Here is an 18,783-nt window from a genome sequence, read left to right on the forward strand (position 1 = left end):
ATAGTCCACATCGTGAGGCATGTAGCGCACGCACGTCATTCCTCGCAAGACTACGCAGCCTTCTATATATATTATCCGTGTTATGCACACGGAACTTCGGGTCGACACGGCTGGCGCAATGAAGTTACAAGCGCAAAGTTTGCCTTGCGACGTCGTCTTGCGCATATCCGACAGGAACAGGGAAACGAGGGTCTTGTGTAGTGCGAGTGTGTGTGAGAGCGTGTACGAGTGTATATGCATGCGTGCGTGTACACATGCGATATGCGAAGAGCAAGAAATCAAGAAACATACCACGTAATAGTGTAACGTCTCATTAAGACTTTCATAATGGGTAGACGCGCAGACGACGCACGCACATATACGCACTCGCATGATAGGATTCGATCTTTTTTTTTGCGCTTCGACGAGTGATTAATTTATAATGAACTGATGAGCGATCACATTCGGGCCATTTAGGTGCCGGTTGTTCCAACTTGTTGGTAAGTTAACTGGTAGTTAAGTCATATGTCCGTCTTTGTCTCAGTTGAAGGAAAAACTAAGACAGACATGTGTGATTCAACTATCAGTTAACTTACCAAGAAGTTGAAACAACCGGCCCTTGGTCATGATTCAAGGGAGTCGGATAATAATGAACTACTTTCTTCTTTTCGTGACGGTTAGCGCGCAATTTCATTCTGCCGAGCAGCCCAGCTGATTTCCCAGCTTATGTTGTTTGCGTCGGATTGATACCTTCCTCAAAATGATCGATATCTCGCGTCGAGCTGTTGTTCCGGACAGCAATGACTTACCGAAGATTGATATACGTGCTTCAAGTGCGAGGACACCAGTGCCGTCACCGGAGAGCATCGACACGGCTTAACACATTCGTATGATTGCTCCCGTTTTTCTAAGTGTTTCATATCATCGACAGGCGTTTGTTTAACGCGGTGATCGATAACGCGAGATATTCTGAGATACAGACAGTGACACGGGGGAGTTGATTACTTACTTTTCGAGCGAAATACGTAGGCAGTCTGAAAAGTTCTCGGCCTAACAATGAAAGAAAATTTTTTTTACCGTGAAATATGTTTTATTTTTGAATATAATCTCCTGAAATTTCAATACATTTATTCCTACGTTTTTCCAATAATTCAATACCATTATTAAAGTGTGATTCCGGAAGGTCTGCAAAATATCCATCCACGGCTGCAATAGCTTCGTCATTTGATGTAAAACGCTTTCCAGCCAGGAATTTTTTCAGGGTTGGAAATAGATAATAGAGGGAGCTAAATCTGGTGAATACGCTGGATGTTCAAGCAATTCGTACTTTAATTCGTTGAATTTTGCCATTGTCAAAACACTTGTGTGAACACACGTGTGCATTGTCTTGATGGAAAATGATTCTTTTCTTCTTTAAAGCAGGTCTTTTCTCACGAATTTTCGCATCCAATAGATCCAAAAGATTACAATAATATTCAGAGTTAATCGTTTTATCTTTCTGAAGATAATCGATCAACAAAACACCTTTGTAATCCCAAAAAACTGTTGCCATAACCTTTCCTGCTGATGGAACCGTCTTTGCCTTCTTTGGTGCACGTCCACCGGCTTCAATCCATTGTTTCGACTGTTCTTTTCGCTCTGGTGTATAGTGGTGGATCCAAGTTTCATCAACAGTTATGAAACGACGCTTGAAATCCATTTTCCGTTTTACTTAAAACGATTAAAATGTGCCAAACACGCTTGAGAAATGCGCATTCGAATGCGTTTTTGGTCAATTGTTAGCAAATGCGGCACCCATCTTGCACAAAGCTTTTTCATATGTAATTCTTCATGCAAAATATTTCCAATTCGTTCTTTTGAGATGCCTATGGCCTCAGCTATTTCACTCGCACTCGCCTCAGCATTTTCACTCGCCGATCATCTAACACCATATCATGGACTTGTTGAATGTTTTGTGGTGTTGTAGCAGTTTTTCGACAACCTTCGCGTGGATCATCTTCGAGGCTTGTACGACCAGATCTAAAAAGAGCAGCCCGTTTTTTCACAGTGGAAAGTGAAGGTGATGCATCTTTATACACTTTTAACAATTTCGGATGAATTTCTGTTGGTGTTAAACCATCCAAAGCAAAGAATTTAATCACTGCACGATATTCAATTCTTTCCATTTTAAAAAAGACAATGACACGTCAATATTAAACTGGTGCTACTACTCGAGTGACCTGTCAGATCGAAATAAAATTTTACCTGGGTTTATATCAGGGATGCCACTTTCCAATACAATTATAGTTTGACAGTTTCTAATGCCATCTATGTGTCAGGCCGAGAACTTTTCAGACTGCCCTCGTATTTCCGCGAGAAATCGCGAGTATTCGTTTCTCCTTGTGACATCGACATCCGCTCTTAGTTACGAAATTCGTATTCTTGTTCCTTTTCAATAATCATACAATAATAATCGAGATAAATTCAATTTCCTTCGCTTGTGTCGATAATCGATAATACGCCAAATATAGCGCGCGCACAAATCTGATATCGTATAATCCTTGATTACAGAATAAATTATACGCTGTTTTTCTCTGTTCTCACATTTGCAGGATTCTTCGATTAATGTTCGAGTGAGTTCTCCGCGAGATCTACTTCCGCTCTACTTTAGTCCTCAGCGTTTCGTACATTTCAAGATTAATCGCGCGGATCCGCAGCGCGGAATTGAGAGTCGCTGCGTGTCGTAACGCGACTCGGAAGGAACAAAGTCAGTGCTGGCACGGTTCTGCTCCAGTCGGCGCACTCGGTTGCCTGACAGTTGTAATTAATACAAGCTTTGACCATCAACCCTACGCTGCGGCTCACCACCCCTAAGACCTGCCGTTTCTCCGGAACTTCTCGCCGCGCTATAAATTCACATTCGCCCGGCATGCCTAGGTTACGAATTAGAGCGCCAAGGTCGTTCTCCCGCATAACAAACCCCGACGAATTTCGCTTACGGTTCAATTAGCTAATTGCGTGTCGAGTTTTAACGGAACTCGGCGACGGAGTCGCGAACGCTCGTTCTCGGCGCATAGTGATACTCCTTGTGATACCGGTTATTGCGGCTTTAAAAAAGTCTCGCGATAAAGGGCGAATGTTCTTCGGCTGATTCTATCAGAAACGCTGCGAGGAAGCCGTTACAAACTCGCCGAGAATCGCGATAGAAAAACATGAAAGACAAAAAATAAAAATATCCTGCATTTCTTAATTTCCTCACGCGTCTCTCTGGATCTTTCTTGGTTGTTTGGAAGGTTCTAGCGAACGTCGAGAGCAAAATTTGCCTATACTTCTGCGAGTATGATTTTACGTAAATTTCTATTTAAGCACCTTGCCGAAAAAAACGAACGGCCAACGACGGTTGAGAGGACTTCCTGACCGAGAGAATACCGACGAGTCCATCAGCATGCAGAGAAATACAATATTCTCATACGCGACAACTGACACTGATTCGGATTCGCTCCCTCGTCCGACACACAGCGCGATCCCTGTTGTTTTTAAACTGTGCATCACATGAACACATTATTCCGCGATGCACAGTGCTGTGGCAACGTGCATTAATTCGCGGCAACTCGCCGCGTCCGGGCGGGTTTTATTTCAACTCGGAGAACAAATCTCCCGACCATTTAGCATATCCTCTCCGTCGCGCGTAAAAATATTCCACGAGCACGAGACTTCTCATCGATGGGGTCGGGGTCTGATTGCATTCGTAAAAATCAAAGGAACGCGAATCTCGTTGCGCGCGCGCGCGCGCGTCCAATAGGCGGAAGCCTTTTTGCAAGTACGACATTCGCGCGCGGCTTCCGGGGGTCGTAGATCAGGCGGATCCATTCAGTGGCTATCTGCTCTAGATAGCCGGTCTATTCGTCTTGTTTTTGTGCGCGCAATGGCGACGGTCAGCCGAGCGTCACTATTACAATCGCTGGCGGACCGCGGGCCAGCATTGTTATCGAAGTAGCCCGTGTCACCTGCAGATCATTGAAATTAATTGAGCCATAAGCACGGCATTCACGGGCCGTTCTAGCCGGATGTTGCGAATTTGAAATCGCCGTCCCCGGACGAGAAAGGCATTGTCGGCCTACGAACGCGCGTTGTTTCTAATTTCGACCGGAGGCGCGAGATTTATCGTTTAAACACGCCCGCGGCAGTATGTCTTTTAAATGATTCGCAAATGTCCGCGCGTTTCTGCTCCGTCGCGAGATCGTAAATTGCGGATGAAGATACATGCGTGTAATTTATAACAACTATATGACTACGAGACTTGCGATCGCGCGCTCTGCGCGCGCGCAGCGTTCTGTCGCTAGCGTCTGTTCTGTAAACGACAGATCCTTCGTCGGATATGGAATTCATTCTTTATCCCTTTCTCCGAAGGAGACATTTCGCCCGAGGAGAAATACGACGGAGCGCAAATTGTGGAGTTCAAGTGTATACAATACAAAGAGGAATGTAGTTTTAATCGACAAATGTTAACTTTTTCAGAAATACTGCACACATGCACACAATATGCGTTTAATTTTTCCTTTTTAACTCGGACATTGTCGACAAGATGTAACAAATATCATAACGAGTAAACATCCAATAAAACAACCATTCAACAAGTCCGACAAATATCACATGATTGACCGATGTCACATTAATGTTTCTAACAAGATAAACAATTTTCTTCCATTGAAGTAAGCGGATCCTTCGGAAGAAGTCAATGAACCAACGGCTCTCTCTCTCTCTCTCTCTCTCTCTCTCTCTCTCTCTCTCTCTCTCTTCGGCTGGATTAAAAGACTGTCACTGGAGATATCCATTCTCAAGGTTGCTCCAATCGTCGAAATTCAGGAATGATGATCCCCTCGTGAAATTTTTGTCGGGAAAAATGCATTCGAATGAATAAACGATAAAAGCGACGTTCGATATATCACGCGCGGCGCGCGGCACATTGTTAATTTCTCGTTTGCCTTATCCCGACGTTTCTCGTCAAAGTCAAAGAGAGAAGAAAGTCAGAGACGTACAAGCACATTGCATTAATAAAATTCGTATTTTCCGGCCGGCAGCCGCGCGGCGGTCGTAGGAAGGAGGACCGCTGGAAACACGATTGTCCGGACTTTCTTCATATTTCGCGCATTACCGTGGCCATAAATCAAGCCGCGCGCAATTCGTAGATTAGTTTCAACCGCGGTCGTGGAAGAGACCATTCGTCTTTCGGCAAGATATTTACACGGGTTTTTCCGCGCGTTACGCACTCAGGCTCTCGCGGCCCGAGGAGCCGATGACAAATCTGCGAACGGGAAAATATAAAGCGTTTGCCCAACCAGCCCTGCCCTCTCATCGCCCCTCAGGCTCGCCGCGACGTATTTTCATTCCAAGACTATCGCGTCTTCATTCCCAGCGAAGAAAGGAGCGTGCGGGGGATGACGTTTACGACGATCTCTCGCCTGTTCCATTCCCCGGGGCCTCCTCGCCGGGGCCGCCGCTGCCGGCGGTATAAAAGAGAGAAAAAGGGCGGAGAGGAGGATCGACGGTTTACGAGCGACAGTGTGTCCTAAATCCCTCGGACTTTATATAACGCATCGCAAATTCGGCATAACTATGCCGGCCGTAAAGCGAACGGTACCGTCCTCGAGTCAATGGCGTCGTCCGGCGCGATTCGAGTCGAGCGGCACCGGCTGAGTCGCGCGGAAAAGTTTCCCGATGAAATCATCTTGGATACGGTCGCCCGCGCCAGGAAAGTCCCCATCGTATGGGACACACACGCGACGCATGTAAAGTCCCGATGACAATATCCCGTTGATACCTATCTACTTATCCGTCAGACTCCATGCTGCTCGTGAGTTGGCTCTCTCACCCCACCCGCGCCTTGTCCTCGAGAAAATACACATCTACGGGCGACGCCTGCTCGTGCAGAACACTCCGAGATCGCGCAGGAAAGTCCCTCGCGAGTCAAGACCGGGGGCGAGATCCAAAGTAACGCGTCGACGAATTTCACGTGAATTGAATGCGAATCGAGTTGACGAAGTGCGATACGTTAATTACGCTTCGCTCGCGTTTCGTTTCAGGTTCAGGTTCAGGTTCACGGCGAGTAGACGGCGGCGACGGATCTTGTTGTCTCGTCGAAACAGGCTCCTCGGCTGTCCAAACGATGAATATTCGACATGCTTCATGAAAACGGGAAAAAATTACAATGGCGAGAAAAAGAGGATGGAAATATATTAGCTGCTAATTACCGCTTCAGTTTCAATAAGCGGAGTCGGAGCGCTCTCTCTCTCTCTCTCTCTCTCTCTCTCTCTCTCTCTCTCTCTCTCTCTCTCTCTCTCTCTCTCTCTCGCCCGGTAGGAAAATAATTTCGTCGGTAGAGGGTTAATAAATTTACTTCGCCAACTCATCGGCAAATCCGCCGGTGTAATTGGCGATAACGATGCAGCTTGTTTGCGACCGAGTTGGCAACGCTTTTCCTACGCGGCCGCTCGCCAGCCGTGAGCGCGAGGCGAATACTCACTCTCTCTCTCTCTCTCTCTCTCTCTCTCTCTCTCTCTCTCTCTCTCTCTCTCTCTCTCTCTCTCTCTCTCTTCTCCTCCTTTTCCGCCTTCTCTAGCGCATTCCTGGGGCCCCGACCTCTTTCTTTAACGAGTTTTTATGAAATTGAGGCTGGCTGAATCTAACGAACTTCCGCCCGACGAAAAGCGGCAGCGGCCAGGGCAAGTTTTATTAAAAAATAACGGACGCCCAGCTTTGTTTTTCCCGTTTCGCTCGATTTCCTTTTTCTACCTCTTTAGCCCTTCGCTCGGCGCGCCCCCGTTATATCGAGAGTAATAAAAAGTTCCGTTGCTCGATGATAAACGAGACGTATCGGTAGCGCCGAACGAGATTCTGTCGCCGCTCTTTTGAAGGAGCAGACTACGTTCCAACGTAAACATCTGCGCGCTGCGAACTACCGTGCAAGTTGGCTCCTAAGAGACGCGGCTACGCGTCTCTTAGGATATATCCTCCGAAACTGGATATTACATCGAATTAAATAATTCACTCGCGTGAACGCCGGACGTCGCGGAGAACAACGAGAGAACAAAGTCGCCGCAAAGCTGTAGCGAAGAACGACGCGCTGCCATCGAGAGCGATCGCCACGTCGGATCCACGAGCGCAAGGAATTTGTCGTACGAATCGCGACACGATTGATTTTCAATTATCTCGAGACAGAGCCTCGAGGGGATAACTCGGACGAAGCAGACGAGATCAGCTCGGTGTTCGCGTATCTCCGCGAACGCTCGACTTTATTATACAACGGGATTGCGCTTCCTACTTCTCTTTAATAAGAAGCTAGAGGAAACGGCGCAATCTAAAAGCGACGCTATCTTATCCGGGGAATACCCCCTTGTTTTCGTCCGTCCCATTCGGCGGAAATTGATCGCGACGGACGGTAGCCGGGCGGTAAATACGCGTAAATTAACGCGAGCCGACTCGATAGTCCCGAAAGGAGCAGCTAGTTAAAGCGAAGTTACAGTTAAACCGACGTCGGCGAAACCTCCCTCCTCCCCTCTCGCCCCGTTACCGGCCCCGTAACCGGTGCTACCGTTCACAATGACCGCAAAACTGTCGCAGTTCGTGGATCGCCGCTCGAGAATGCGGCGCCTTATCAATCGTCGCATCTGCAGCGGTATTACCGGGGGAGGGGACGGGCAGCCTTTAATTCATCGGCGAGAATTCGACGGCGAGAGCCGTCTTGAAGTTGGCCGAGCGACCGGCAGATCCATGTTTATCCCGGGTACATGGTTAATCACGGGTTAACCATGCGACCGCAACCCCTACGTCTAATGGCACCCGGGCGGCGAGCCGTGCGTTGTTACTACGTTGCACATCGGAGTGTTTGATTAATCATTGGCTCAGCCCGTGTAATCTAGCTGTTAAGGCTGGGCCTGTGGCCGCTCGGCCGAATCCGCACAATCTGCGCGAGCGCGACCGAAAGGGCATAGAATAGGAACATAATGAAGTGGACGAATAAAACACAAGGTGCGTGAGAAATGAGAGATGAAGGGCGTGGGAATCGCTGGTAACACGGGCTGAAAAACGGAGCGGAAAGTCTCGAGGGCCACACGAGGGGGGGGGGGAGGGGGGTATCATTCGAGCACCGTTGACCTCTCTCGACGTAATTTTTATCCTCAAACGATGCTGCATAAATTCTGGATGTGTGTGTGTGTGTGTGTGTGTGTGTGTATGTGTGTCGAAAATAAACGGGTCGAGTAGTATTTAAATTCTCCGTTTGATCCACTCGTTTGGCGAGTGGAAGAGAGAGAGAGAGAGAGAGAGGGAGAGAGAGAGAGGGGGGGGGCGAGGGGTCAAGGGAGGAGAGAACTTTCAATGCAACAATTTATCTCTGTATCATTCTTCATGTCTCATTCTTATATTTTTCATTGTATCCCGACTCTATCGAGGAAAGGTATTGCGAAACAGCCGGAAGACGGTGCGAAGCGTTCCGGAATTTAATAAGATTCGCGACGTCGCTTCCACGCGCAGCCACTTCGTGGCGGCCCATAGCCGAGTCGAGAGTTTACGAAAATTCCGACAGCAGCCACCTTTCCAGCCGTCCTCCCGGCTTCCTTTACTTCCTCGCCATCCCCCCCCCCCCTCGCCGCGCGCCGTAAATCTGTCCGAACGATTTGTCACGCGCTGCGTCTGCGAGAAAAATCTCGCGACTACCGTGTCTTGATTGTTACTCCACTATCGTGCGACCGCATAATTTGTCATAATTCGGACGTGATTTCAAGCCAGGGTGCAGCGAGGAAGAAGCTACGTCCGAGTAGTATCTCGGTATTCGGTCTCGGCGAGAATGTCGCTCCGTCGCCGTTTCATTCGTTTCGATCATTCATTCATCCCTCCGCCGACAGTAAGAGCCGCGCCGAGGCATCTTCGCGCGATTTTTCCGCCCTTGCGGATTAATCCAGACTCGCGTGATCGCAGCAATGACGATTCTTCAGCGTCGAGTTACGCGCACCGCGCGTCCAGCACGCTCGATATGGAACGTGAACGCGCGCTCTCATTTATCCGAACCCGCAAAACAGAACGGACGATAATGGGAGGAGAAGTCGCAGCAGCCAGTTTTTCATGCTTTTCAGCGCCTCGAATTCGCTCGAAATATACATAATTCTCCCCCTCCTCCTCCCTCCCCCTCGCCGCTCCTTCTTTGCAAGCGGACGGCGCAGTATAATTTTCCGTATGATAACGACGAGGCGGACGCGCGCGCGCGCGCGGCTGATACGAGTCTTTTCGTTCGCGTCGAGAGAAGCAGGACGCTTTCCGCTGTCACGACTGTCATTATTATCCCCGAGTTTCGAGCTGCCCTTATCCCGAGAGGCGAAACTTTCGGTATCTGCCCCTTTAACTGGTCGCATCGTTAGTAAGTGCCGGCGAGCTGACAGTGTAACAATCTCCCCCCGTCGTCGAGCTGCTATCGCGGCTATTTTTGAACGTCTGCTTCTAGAGTGACGCCGCGCTACATCACGGGATCGCGAGGGTGAAGTTGCGAGCGATCGAGCTTCACGGAAAGCTCAACCGAGCGACGCGCCAACGACGCGAATCCGCGAACGATTTGCGAAATACGCACCGTCTCTCCCTCTCTCTCTCTCTCTCTCTCTCTTTCTTTCTCTCTCTCTCTCTTCTCTCTCTCTCTCTCTCTCTCTCTCGGGGACGCGCTCGCGGCATCGTCGCGTGAAGTGCGCGGATGCAAAAGGACGCAGAACGAGGATACTTTGGCGCGACTCTCATTATCAGCGAGGGAAAAATTGCCAATTAAAATCGCCGCTTCCGCTTTACGGCGAAATATTCTATGCGCAACTTCATCGAATCAAATTGTCCAATTAGAGCGCTCGCGTTTGTAACGTGCGGCGGCGTCGAGTCGCGCGCGCAAATCGCCCATATCCTGCGCCGTAATCCACGCCGTATAACGGCTGCAAAACGCTCATCGAAATATGTAGAACGAGGGACAGAGAGGAGAGAGAAGGGAGGGCCAACGTCGCTGAAACAATGCGACCACCGTCACGAGACGTCGCGCGATTTCTCACCGTCGCGAAAACGTCGACGAATACGTCGTCGTTCCGCGGAACGTCCGCGGCGTCGGGAATTTCGCGAGCTGATAATAAGTTCCTTATTGTCGGGGAGCGCCGTTCTCGCGGCAGTTCTTTGCGGAGCACCGGCTAAGTTTCCAAATTGCGGCGGGGGAGAGTTCGTCACTAGATATAAACATTTGCAGTTTACAACTGATAGCATCTAGTACGCGTAGTCCTTGACGTTTAATTTACCGTACACGACCAGACAGTTCGAGCGGCAACGTAAAGGACCTTTTTTCCTATCTCAGCCAACGTGGAGCAACGGAGCGTGGCGCCGGCGAGTCTTCCGTTGTGAAACTTTCAAGGAGGGACGTTCTCGCATCTCGGATCGATCCTTTCGGCGATACGCGAGCAGCTCTCGCATGCTAAAGTCGCGTATTATCTTTAGGACAAGCGAAGCCGTCGAAAAAGGCTTAATTTTTCATACGCGGCTTTCGTTCGATTCGATTCGCAAATGCGACTAAAATATTGCAGCGCTTGACGAATTCGTCTTCAGATTTGTTTTTTTATCTTTCTGCATTTTTCATTCTATCGTCGGGCGATTTCAGCCTTCGTCGTCGTATTTAACGGAGATACGCAAGCGCTCGTAAAAATCGTCAACGTGTGCGGCTTTGTTAAAATTCGCCGAAGACACGGGACAGCTGCGCGCGGCGCGCGCTACAATTCCATTTATTCCGTTAAACGGTCACGGCAACAATAGAAAACAGTTTACGGCGCCATTCCTAGGAGAAAGCTCCGCTTGTTTCGTACTTTCGATATGACACACTGAAGTATTCCGTCATAAAACTTTTAAGGGACACTCTCGCGAAATCGGACGCTGCCAGCGCGTCGCGAATGAGAAACCGGCGTGCGAAATCGACCCGTACAACATAAACGGCGTATCATCCGTCGTTTTGACAGCGCTCGTTCTTCTTCCGACTTGATCTGCCACGAGTGGCATGACACTAACGGTCAGTCACAGCCCGACAAAACTGGAACGCACTCGTGCCCGCCGTTGAAGATTAAACATCGCGATTAAATCACTCATCAAGTGACGGTTATATTTGAAACGACGTATAATTTTAGAAGAGTCCGAATATATCGCACATCGCAAAATTGCCTGTAACTGACAACATTCATTCGGTTACTGCAACGGGTATATTGTTCTTTTCCCTTCCGCTCTCCCTCCCTCTCTCTCTCTCTCTCTCTCTCTCTCTCTCTCTCTCTCTCTCTCTCACTCTCTCTCTTTCCCCGTGTGTGCAGGATATAACTGTTTAATTTTGAATATAATGAGATTACCTCACACCACGGATATTATATCAGACAGATATTTTGCGGAACGCGCCGTATGTACACATTTCGCGGTTCATGCCGCGAAATACGAAGATACGGCGAGCAAACAACTTCGTAATTAAATATTCGTTTATTTAGACCTGGTTCCGGCGTTTACTCCATAAACGTTCGCGGCTTGGCGAAAATAGCTGACGGTTAATTTTCGCGGACTTCCTCCGGCGCGGTCTTAAAGAAAATGAAAATTTCTTACAAAAGCCCATTGTGTCGCCGCGCGAGGTTATTGTTTCATCGAGATAAGACCGCGGCGACTCAAAGAAACGTAATGAGTTATGCTATATATATGTGTGTGTATGTGTGTGTGTGTGTGTGTGTGTGTGTGTGCGCGCGCGCGCATATATATATATATATATATAACTCGCGAAAATTGCTACCACCGTATGTTCTCGTCCCACTGGCGGGGGAGAATCGAGGCAGGCGATCGTTTCGCCGAATGGTCGAAATAAAGGCGGATAATTGCGCGGAACGAAATTTCATCGAAACGCAACCGCGAGAAAGCGCGAGGCACGCCGGACGGGCGGGCGTGGGGCGGTTAAACGCTTTTTTATTGCCTACGTAATCTCCGTGGCTGAAACGTAAACGCACGGCTGCCGCGGCGCCGTAGACAACACGAGACACATACTTAGTAATGCCCGTGTAACCCGCTGCATCAGTTTTTGCTCGTCGTGAGCGGAATTAATTAAAGCGTTTTTGCAGGAGCGTCGGTCGCGCTCCGGCGAGTGAGAGTGCGATCAACATCGCGCCGTTGTCCTAATTGATGTTGTTTTGCATCGCCATCGCATCCCGCGAAGACGATCCTGCGTCACACGAGTAACCGGAGATCAAACGAATGCGCTGCCGCGTCGTCTCTCCGGACGGGATTTTTACTACCGGGAAAATTTCTAGCGAAAAATCACAGTCGCTTGAATCTCAGCCATCGTTTGATTAATTCTGACAATGTCTGCCGGACGTACCGATTGTACCTTCCAAAACGACAAAGACCACGTTAAGAGCAAATAGAGAAAAAGAGAAAAATGACTTGGCATCTTATGAGAAGTATTGGAATAAACTTCAGGTCGATTTCTCGACGGTATACTTTCATCGGCGTTTTTGTGTGCGATGTTATTCGAGCGCAAAATGAGCGCGTTACCGTTCGTCAGAGTTGAAGATTGCCGATTCGGCTAATCTTCGTGACTTGGAGCGTTTTACTAATCAATACGATCATTCGTCAATCGGGCGAAAACAACTCTACTACACGCTAACACACAGGTGGATATTTTTAAGCCCACGAGTTTCTCTCATTTCTGGCGCACAGCGAATTAACCGAGCGACCGTCTGCGCGCTCATTCGCGGCGACAAGACGCCACTCGGCAATGTCGATTTTACAATCGTAAACCGAACGATTATGCGTCTCAACAATGCGTCTCACGACGTCTCGCGCCATTGTAGTCTCCCCGAACCGGCTTATCTGGTTGTTACAGCTCGCGAGGGAGATCGCAAAATAGCTGACGCCTAATAGCGCCTCACGCTCGCGAAGGCGCTCGACGGAGTAATTAATGCGCGCAAAGTACGAGACGTTCGGACGAGAGTCTTTATATTCGCTAAAACGACGTTTTATCATTTTCGCCCGTGCTCGTCCCGCTGCGAAAGTCCCGCGCGAGCAAGCGCGGAAACCGGAGAGAACCTCCCCTCGCGCGCGCGCGCGCGACGCGGAAGCCGAGAGCGTTTAGTGGGAGATAAAATGTATACACATCGGGGAAACGACTTGCCTGCGCTTTCGCGGTGCATGCGGCGCGACGTTGGTTACAAGCCTGGCAAGTACCATATTTCTGGATTTATGCTGACGTCCTGGGAAATGAATCGCGTATAATAAAGGAGGACGCGGCGTATCCTTTGGCGGAGCGGAAAACAAGAGCGCGGGGATGGTACTTGCCGATAGCATTGTTGCGCGCGCGCCGCTACTTCCGATTCCTTTCGACATTTTATACGCGACTCGCTCGCGGGGGTTATCGCACGGCAAGAACGTTAACTCTTCTCTTAACGTGTTACATGTGCTCGAGACGAGAGAATATTTAATGTCGTCTCCCTCCCTCCCTCTCTCTCTCTCTCTCTCTCTCTCTCTCTCTCTCTCTCTCTCTCTCTCTCTCTCTTTCTCTGTCGCTCTCGTTCGAGTCCGATTTCCCCACGTGAATTTACGCCACGTGTTGCATTGATTTGCGACACAGCCGTCTCTTCTCTCGTTGACTCTCGCATTCTCGAGATAACTAACGGAGCTTGCGAATATTGAATCGCGACATGTTCGTGTTACCGCGCGGTTAGCATCTAACAGTTCCCTTGATTCCGAGTATCTGCTCCGAGCTCTCTCTCTCTCTCTCTCTCTCTCTCTCTCTCTCTCTCTCTCTCTCTTTCTGTTTCTTGCCGACTACATATTTTTCCTTTATTATATCTCCGCCTGGTATCACGGCTGTCTCTTTTTTCAGGCGTGAAAGCTTAATAGCTTCGTCGGTGCGAGAACCTTTGTCCGCGCCTCCCGCCGCGCCGGTGCGCGACGGCTCAATGTGCAACGAACGTCTCAGGAATTCCCTTTCGATTCCGCCTCCTCTCGCTTATCATTGCGCCGGGCCGTGCGATTCGTCCGTGTGCTCGGACACGTTCTCTCTTTCTCCTTCTCTTTCCGCGGCGAATCGGCGACACGCGGCGGGCGGCGTTTCTACCTGCGTTTCTTCCGTATTTCCGTATTCCGCGGTTCCTACATTATAGAACCGGGAACACGGGAATTCTCTTTCCAACGACGGATATCCGGGTGGCCGAGGGGGAAGTTTCGCATTTAAATCGCACGTCTCTATTTTCGCGGCTATTTACTTGCAACAAGATCGACTCTCCGAAGCGTCATGCGGAGGGACTGCAGCGGCGAATCAATTATTACCATCGGGAATGAATTGTTAACTAGCCGGGCGCGATCCACGCGTGCTTTATACGCGTGTTTAGCGGCGAGCTAGATAAATTAGATATAACTCTCGTTCTCGCTCGCGCTGCGGCTTGGCCGCTGCGTCACGGAGAAAAAAGAGAATCCAAAATGGATTACCTTTTAGACAAGGTATGATGATAAGACTCGTGAACATTTCAACCGATCGAAAAGGATCCCTCTGCGAGGGAGTCGCTTGACTCTCGTCAAAGGAAGGCTTTTACGTGCGACGCGATCCTGTGAGAGATATTTAGATCGCACCGTGGAAATATATATTCTCTCGACTCGATCCAATATCGAATCGAACTTTCAATATTTGAGACGTTCGCGAATAGAATAGCGGCGCAATTCGGCGACAATGAAAGCCCATCGCGAGATCACATTCTCCCTTGCCTACTGATTTTCGACGCGGCGTAAAAGTTTCAAGTGTCCTGTTTTTCTTATTCCTTTAGAGCCGCGGAGAAGTTGTTACAACAAAGCAGTTGGTTTTTATATCGGGTGCTTTCGCGAGCTTTTCATTTGTTCCCAAACAAACGAGATGAACGCTTTGCACCCCCGGTAATATCCCGCCCCCGACGACGCGCGTCCGCGCCGGCCTCACGGAGAGAGATACGAGATTTCTAGATCGGTGCCGGGCGAACAAACAAACGTATAAATAGACGGAAACTCGTTTTTTATAGATTCGAAATTAAATCGGAAGTGGGTCAAACATCGGACCGAGCGCGCGCTAAGAATATTCCTATCAAACTTGCAGTGAGGAACTTAAAAACAGATTTGTAACTTTGTGCAAGAATTACGGCAAGCAGTTCGAGCGGAGATACAAAGTCCTGCCTGGCGGGATTAAGGAAACAGAGCCGGAATCAATAAACTACGCTAGTGCTGCTCGTCTCCGCGGGAGGCAAATAGGTGAGCGTGTGTGCGTGTGTGCATGTGCACGCGCAAATCCGCGCGCGCCCGTGAAACGCAGGAAAAGTTTGAGGAAGTCCGCAGGGAGCAACGACTCGTGACTACTTTCTGCATACCGAATGTCCGAGTGGAAGAAACACGACGTCTAGGACGAGGTCGCGTCTTTGTGAAGGTCGTGTACGTGAAGAAAACGCCGCGCGTGCGTATCAAAATTCGCGCGTCGTACACGAAGAAACCTATGAATTATTCAAAATTAATATCTTCTCTTTGTAAAAATTCGGCGAGACCGTTTTTCCATGCTGTTTAATCTTCAACGTTAACGATCCGAGAGGTGAATTTGCTATAGTGACGCGGTGGGATTGTCGCGTTTTTCACCGATCCACCCTTTGACGGTCCCTTCCCCGCGAGAAAGTTTTATTTAAGTTAATTCGAAGATCGTAAAAGAAAAGGAAAACAAATAACAACGGCCAGACTGTAAGTGTTGATTGCTCCGATGCGATTCGGTCCCGAAACTAGGGATGCCGATTTTTTCTCAAACAGATCGATTTGAAGATCGATTCGAATCACGAAGGGAAAAAATCGGTTTGTAAAGAGTCGATTTCAGAAAATCGATTTGAATCGGTATGCATGCAAAGTGAACCACTCGTTAAAGTATACTATCTGTCAAATTTCTACACTCTAAAGTAGACCTCGTGTAATTCATATAAAGTTTAATATGAATTAAAGAAATTAAACAGATGGTGCTCCTTTGGTTGTGTCGTGTGTGGCCACAACAAGATAGAAAAAGATCTTTAAATCTTTATGCTAAGGATCTAATTAGTTTGATTAAACATCAATCAAGGGTTTTTAAACATTATTAAATTAGAAATCACGTTTACTATTGTATGCGTATAATATATACTATTATTATATGGAGTGGCTGTGATTGGTTCGCGCGTTCCGTTCCGCTGAAAATTTTCGCTCATGAGGACATCGTAATGTGCATCGTGCAGCCATTAAGTGAGTTCAAATATTACAACTAAAAAGAATTTAGAAAAAAAGAAACTATATTACTAGTAGAAATTGAAAAAATCGTGTTGGTGATTTTCAGAATTTACAGATCGATCCTTGAGTCGATTCAGTTCCAGAAGATCGATTTGAAATCGATCTTCTGGAACTGAATAGGCTCCGATTAATCGATCTTCGATTAAATTGATTTAAAATCGGCATCCCTACCCGAGACTTTAAATTGCAAGTCGACTGTCGTCGACATTGACGATGCAGGCCCGCAGGCGCGAAACTCGCCGGGCAAATGCGAAAATAATATTGATTACACGGTGATACGCGCGGCAAGAAATTTTAACGGCGAAGAAGTCGCCGCCAGATAATGCGAGCGCGTAGGGTGGCGGAAGTTCTTAATCCGGCATTGCGAGCTTCTCTTCCGCGAGGCGCTGTCTCCCTCGCTCTGAATGTTACTTAGCTCCTCCTTCCGCCGGTATTCTCCTCAGGAGATCCCTGAAAGGACGACGGCCGGAGCTTGTCGGATTATTAATGATACCCCACGACGTACCGTTAATTGACTCGGATTTTATTACACGCGCGCTTCGACTTCGGCTCGCGAGGGAGAGAAAGAGAGCGGCGAGAGAGGGAAGAGTCGCCGCGCGAACGGGGGCAGGGAGGAAGGGGGGCAGCTCGGGATAGATTGTCCTCGTCCTGCGAGAGTTCCCTCCGCGGTTTCGAGGAGCATTTTTGGGAGCCAGTCATCCGCGTCGGTAGCCATTAAGCGCGGATAATGGAGAGAAAAAAGAAATCATAACGCGGGATCGTTTATACGACGACGGAAACTGTGAATAGGACATTTGCTGCGCTTAGCCGCGGGCATAATTAATCGTTGGCCGGAAAGTGGGCCGTCATCGCCGAAAGTTTGATCTACAGTTTGATCTAGGTGGCCTAGAAACTGCGGGAGAAATTCCTCTCGGTAGGGCGAATGCATTGTCGCATTACGGCGGACGGTCAACTGTCCCGTATAGATTTGTCAAGTTGACTCTTTAATCGATTATTTGATTTGGTTTCAACCGTTCCCCGATACGGGGCATTATCGATGAAAACAGCCGCGTTCCGCTGATCAGCGCTCGATACACACACACACACAAAAAAAAAAGGAAATATTACTCCGCACTCGGCAACTTTTGCGCTGTTATACCGACAATACTCTGCTTTAAGTCTGCACAAAGGAATAATGCGCGATAACGTGTTTATTATAGATTGAATCTAATGCGCTCTTCTTTGATGTATTAACTTAACAAAGATTTACCTGTTGCGTGCAGCTTGTTAATCGGATGTCAAGGCATTATTTGACACAGTGCAAATTGTACGTCACCCTCGATAAGCTAACGTTGCTTAATTTCCGATTAATTAACGATTAAATAATCGTCGGCGCATATCATTTGCCGGCTGATATCTCTATCACTCGATATTTGCGGATTAAAGGCGACATTCAGAAAAGTCGCTCATTGTGTTCCAACCTCTCGCGCCGGTACGAATGCTCGTAGATGCCGCGCTCGATTTCAATCCACGGTAATAAAGTGTAGAGAAAGCGCGGATAAAACAAATAGGCAGAAACAATTCAGTCGGAAGCCACGGGCAGAGATCGTTCATTTTCGTAAATATACGCGAAATTGATTGCAATCGATGAGCTACGCGCAGCTAAAGTTTCATTAGCGCGATATCAGACCGCGCGGCAGACTGAGAAATGCTAATTACTCTTTTCCTAGCTGCCTTCTCGGGTTGTTAATATTTATCTTCGAGCACCCGATATGAACAAAACGTGCGCCGCGTATCCGCGTAGGTTCCCTTGAGGAAAAATGCCGCGTACGAGTCACTAGATAATCTCGAGCAGACAATTTTTGCCGAGCAATAAAATTTCAGCGCGCGTTGTTTTATATATTTAATACACAGTAACCGCGGTTTCTCTCTTTCTCTTTCTTTCTCTCTCCCTCCCCCATCCCCTCTTTCTCTCTCTCTCTCTCTTTCTCCCTCTCTCTGACTCTCTTTTTCCGCAGTATTTTTACCTGCACATTAAACTATATAACTCGCTCGAAGCGACAAAAAGCGACCGAACAACATAACGCATTATTACGGCCGTTATGCGGCACGTTACGCGTTACTTCTGTCTCGATGTGTTTACGATGGCCGCCTGCGAGCGCGCGCGTTTGTGTAACTGCGTTTTTTAACTGCGTTACCACCACCAATTGCGCGTAAATCTCTGTAATTCGTCCGAGTTAACTCGTTAAGCGCGCAGAATCCCGCCGCTTTCGGAAATTATCCGCATCACGGACGCGTGAGACTGATCGTTGAGCACGTCCGAAATGTCACGAGGACCGAAAGTGCTATTCGCCTTGCCTCGGACAGTCCCCGTCCCGTAATTGCTAGCAATCGATAATACTCCATTAAGTGATTATGCCTCGGTATTGTCGACAACGTTTTAAGGGTCCTCCGCTCCGCAGTCATCGACGTAGATTATGATAATAGTCTTATCGAGCCTGC

Source organism: Harpegnathos saltator, unplaced genomic scaffold (genome assembly GCF_003227715.2).
Source record: "Harpegnathos saltator strain DR-91 unplaced genomic scaffold, Hsal_v8.6 scaffold231, whole genome shotgun sequence".
NCBI lineage: Eukaryota > Metazoa > Arthropoda > Insecta > Hymenoptera > Formicidae > Harpegnathos > Harpegnathos saltator.